The following is a 5,605-nucleotide window of genomic DNA, read 5'->3' as shown; positions in this document are numbered from 1 at the left end:
ATGTGAATTCGTAAACTATAACGACAACCAAGCATAAACCAAAGAGTATATCAAACGTCCTTCCATGTTTGTAACTTTCTTTAACCATTATGCAATTAAAAACCAAATCCTCATCATTGCGTTGGAAGGTACCCTACGACACAAACACACAAAAACAACTTTAAAACGACTATTTTTGGGTTTTTCAAAACAATGTTTGAAATTTTTATGGGATTTTCGAATTTTTAAGTCAAAACACACTAAAACAGTTTAAAAACATTTTAAAACAGCAAGGAACAACACTTGAAGTTATGGGTGATAAAATCCAACAAATTTGCATCAACATACTTAGTTACCCCCCCCCCCACACTTAAATCAAACATTGTCCTCAATGTTTTAAGCTTAAAACACACCAAACAAAAGAAAACATATAAAACAACAACTAAACATACTAAACATGGCAGAATGTATCTATCAAAGAGAAGAGTTTTAGAGATGCAAATCTGGTTGTGGAGTGTAAATTCCATCTTCTCCTTGGTGATTGCAGTGAGGCTTCATCTTGAGTGATTCCACAGGCTTACTCTTGAAATGCGCTGCTCCCGTCGTTGATTTTCCTTTGTGCTACTCTTGAACTGGGTAGTAGGCTTCCTTTGGTCTCCCCCGAAGGTCTGAGCTTCCTCCTTTTATCTGTTTCTTTGTTCAATCTCTCCAATTCGTATTGAAGAGGGTTAGAGGATAGCTCAGCAAAGCTAGGTAAGCAACCAGGGAATAGAGTCCAGATAGACTCCAAGTGCCGGCTGATTGCTTCTTTCACTTTGCCATGCAAGTAATATCAAGGACAAAGGAAAAGACAGGGAAAGAGCATGATATGAGATACCTTTGCTTTTGCCCTTGATGATATGAGATACCTTTGCTTTTGAAGAAGCGGTGAATGAATCAGCACATGTATTTGTGGTGCTGTTTCCTCCTGGGTCATCTGTACTCCAGGCATCTGGTATCATCTTTGGGGAAGAAGAAAGAATAGAGTATTTCGAAAGGCTTTGGTGAGAGTGCGCCTTTGATAGGAGCATATTCATGCGACTTAATTAGCTTGTTCTCGTGCATTTATGTTGTGTTTACTTAGTTGTTTTAGTGTTTAAGGCCACTTTTGTGTATTTTCAGATTATAAGGCCAAAGTGTGCAAGAAGATGCAAATTGGAGTCTTTTGGAGCGAAAGAGGAACAAATGAGTTGAAGACTTGAAGAAACGACGAAATCCTACTCCAACGATGAATTCTTACCAAAACGAGGAATCCTACTCAAACAAGGTTTCCTATTTTAGGAAAGTTAACCCTAAGTTTCCCGTTTTGGTAACCTTTCCTAAACTTAAACGTCCGTATTTTCTAGCCACTTTGACGGCCTTATAGGCACTTTAGGACACAAAACCAAGGCCCTAGCCCTATTTCCCTTCCTAGCCGCACCTTTATATTTATGTTTTAATTTCCTATTTTCGTAAGCCTTTGAATTTATTTTCGTTAATAAAAATAAGCTAGGAACCAAACATATTTAAAACCCTAGGTTTTACATACTTAGCCGCACCTTTCCCATTATTCCACCCTAATTTCATTCTAATCCGTAGCACCCATTCATGCCATTTTATTATTCACCCTAATAAACCAAAAAGGTTTGATTCCGTAGCCACCATCCCATATTAAAATTCCCACCTTTGCCACAAATCCCATTTTCCTTTTTAATCCATTCTTTCTCATTATTAAACCCTAATCCATTAAACCACCATTAAACCTAATAAACCCAAAACCATTCCAGCCATTAGAGATCCATTTTGCCGAGCCATCTGCCACATTTTTTTACAATCAGCCGCCACCATCCCATAGATTTAATCCCATTCATTTCCTCCATCTCACGCAGCCACCATATCCCATTCTTTTGTCCTTTAGCAGCCACCATCTTCAGGCATTCAGCCACTTTTTCCCATCAAAAACAAACAGCCGCAACACACTCCCTGCACCATTCCAGCCGTGCCATCTCCCTGCACCATTCCAGCCGCAGCCTTCCTTCACACTTTCCACCACCATACAAACCTTCACACACCACCCCATGGCCTTGCCGCATCCCTAAACCACCTTAAATCTATCCCTAACCCAGAAAACCATCCAAAAACCACCCATAACCAAACTGTCGCAGCAAGGAGAAGAGGAAAGAGGACTTAGACGCGCAGAAATTCAAGTGGATTCGTTGGGCGTTCTAGGTGTAATCCATCCTTTGTTCTTTATGTTTAAATTCAATTTTATTTTTCTTGTTGTGACCATGAGAGGCTAAATCCCCCTAGTTAGCTAGGGGGTGATTCGAAACCATGTTTATGCTTGCAATATGAATTGATTACTTTTGGTTGGAATTTCATAAGTTGTGGATTCAATTCGTTCATCTATTTGATTGATAACTTATTTGTGTATGTTGATTGAGAGTGCACGCTTAGTTTTCATGCATGAATATGATGCTAGATTATGAGGGAGTTTCACCTAATAGTTACAATCTTATAATCACAAGTAGTGAAGGTCGCTTGAAAACGATCGCGTTGAATGAATTCTTAGCATAAGTTTCATGCAATTCATAGTAACGAATGCTTCGTCAATGCTTATGTTTTTCATAGAACTTAATGATTCTTGCTTGTATCTCTATTATGCAATTCATGTAGGGAACTTGTAGGGAATGTTTTGGGTTGTCGTATGCAATCATCCAACTTAATAACTTGTGGAAAAACTGTGGGTTAATTAGTGCAATTCACGGTTAATTTGGGGCGTTGAGTTTCATAATTTATCGAAAGACCAACTGAAAATCAAAGTGTATGCAAGTGTGACATGTGTGGAGAAGAACCTTCTAGCTAGCATTCATCCATATTTTCATCACATTCATATTTACATTCTGCTTTTAAATTACAATTTGTGCATTTAATTTATTTTCGTCAAAATCTCAATCCCCCTTTACCTTAGTGTCTAATTTAGTTAGAAAGTGTCTTAATTTGTGTTTATAAGTGTTTTGTATTCTTTGAGTCTTTTGATTTGTTTGAGTGTTTTTATTGTTAATTTTGCATTCTTTGAGTCTAGTTTAGTGTTTCAAACTTTATTTTACGTTTTTGAGTCAGTTTCCAAGTGATTTTGCAATCCCTCCTAATCCCCGGTTAAGAACGATCCCTACTTATTTATATACTACAATTGTCACAAGAGGGTTTTAATTTGTGTGCTTACTTAGTAACGCATCAAATTTTTGGCGCCGTTGCCGGGGATTAGCAACTTTGCTAATCCCTTGGTTCTTTTATTTTCGTTTAGTTTGTTTTCGTTTTAGTTTCTAACTTAGTTTTATTTTCTTTGTTTGATGTTACTTTTGATATTTGCTTTAGTTCTTTTTCTTTGATTTTAGGTGCTTGAGAAGTAAGACATGGATGTTGCTAGCATTCAAGCTCAATTGGCAAATCTTACTTCTCAATTGTCGCAGATTGCTGAAAGGACCACAATACAAAATGTCCCTACATTTAGTACGTCTTATAGGCAAGGATACCAAGCCAATCAATATCCACAAAGCGATTGGAGGGATCATTCAAACTCTATGTGGTGGAAAGCTCAACAAGTTCAACATGAAGCATATTGGCAGCCATATGAGGAGTTCTGTTCAAGACCTATGCAGCCGCCACAACCTTATATGCAATATGCTCAATCAAACTCAGGTTCGTCAATAGATTATAATCAAATTCTTAATGAATTAAACTCTTTGGTGCAGGGTTCACAAAATCAAGCTAAGGAGACTCACCAAGAAACATATTGGCAACCATATGAGGATTCATATGCACCACCACAGCCTTCCCCTCAATCTTCACATCCAAATTCAGGTATATCAAATTATTATAAGGAAGTTATTTAACAACTGAATTCTGTGGAGCAGGGCAGGGAAGCTCAACCATTTCAACAAAACGCATTTTGGCGACCAATTGAGGATTTCTATCAAGCAAAAAAGTTGGCTGAGTGGAACAGTCAATTTAGGCAGAATGCAGAATGCATGGAACAAATTCAAGAACAAATGGTTGAAGATGAGCCCATGGATGAATTGCTACTGCTCGAAGAGGAGGAGGATGCACAAGGCACGGCAAGGGAAGAACAACCCTTGCTGTAACCTCCCAATATTCCTACACCACCCCATTCAAGTAAGGTTGTTCCAAATTTAATTATTTCTAACTTTGTTCCCCCAAATGCACCCTTCCCTGGCAGGTTCATGCAATCCATGAAAGATGAGGGGAAGAAAGACATCTTGGACACCTTTCCAACAATTCACGAGGAAAAAGTGGTTGAGGAGCATCTTGAATTCATCAAGGAGGAAATTGGAGTGGATCACACAGCCACAACCTTCAAAATGTCCAATCTAAATGAAAACATCCCTTGTGCATTTGTTGAATGTGCTGTGACTTTAGAGCCAATATTGCAGCCCATAGGTAAGCCACCAACTCAAATTCCAATTCCCACTTCAATTAATCGTGTGTTACATTCTTCATTGCAGGCACCTACTCAAATCCAATTTGGTGAAAGAGTTTACATGGATCTTAGGACAGATCTCTATTCCACTCCATACAAAGATCCAATTCTTGAATATTTTGAGAAGCATTTCGTGGAGGATGTACTTAAGTTCTTATTGGAGCATGTAGGTAAGCCACCAACTCAAAATCCAAAGTCGTTTTTGACTAATATGTTGTTGATGTCAATAATTAGGGCACCCACTTCTGAAATTCAACCATTGCCGGAACATTTCAAGTATCATCATCCATTCAATGATCAACTCCATGCCGTGGGTTCCATTAAGGCATGATTGTGTTCGTCGTCCGGCTGGAAGACGTTAAAGTAAGCGCTTCGTGGGAGGCAACCCATGCAATCAACAAAGGAAGAACTTGGGAATCGCTCCACACTCAGATTTGCGTCCCTAAACCCTTCCCTTTGTTGTTTACTTTATGTTTTGTGTAATGTTTTCAATTGTGTCTAAAACATTGAGGACAATGTTTAGTTTAAGTGTGGGGGGGTAACATTCTGTTTTGAGATATTTGTGCATGAAATTCGTAGAGTTTTACCACCTAACATGTCTAAACTTGTTCTTTGCTGTTTTTAAGTGTTTTTAAGCTATTTTAGAGTGTTTAAGAGTGTGTTGATTTAAAAATCCGAAAATACCATAAAAATTTGAAAAATTGTTTTGAAAAACCCAAAAAGAGTTGTTTTTGTGTGTTTGTTTGTGTCGTAGGTCACCTTCCAACACAATGATGAGGATTTGGTTTTTAATTGCATAATGGTTAAAGAAAGTTACAAACATGGTTGGACGTTTGATATACTCTTTGGTTTATGCTTGGTTGTCGTTATAGTTTACGAATTCACATGTAATCACAAATGATAAAAATTAGTTTTTGTAACATGCTTGAAGGAAGGAACTTAAACAAACGCTACATCCCTGTGAGACTTGAGCCTAAACGTTATTTGGAGAGTAATAATATGTGCGTCATTGTTTTCTAAAGTCGTTGCATGATCTTATTATTCTTTGCTTGGTTACTACTTAGAAGGCGTTTTATCACTTAGTTCCAAATGCTAGAACTCATGCCC

The sequence above is a fragment of a genome, unplaced genomic scaffold (genome assembly GCF_019419815.1).
Source record: "Pyrus x bretschneideri cultivar Hongxiangsu unplaced genomic scaffold, Pyrus_bretschneideri_v1 Contig203, whole genome shotgun sequence".
Taxonomy (NCBI): Eukaryota; Viridiplantae; Streptophyta; class Magnoliopsida; order Rosales; family Rosaceae; genus Pyrus; species Pyrus x bretschneideri.
Note: the sequence above shows the minus strand (reverse complement) of the source record.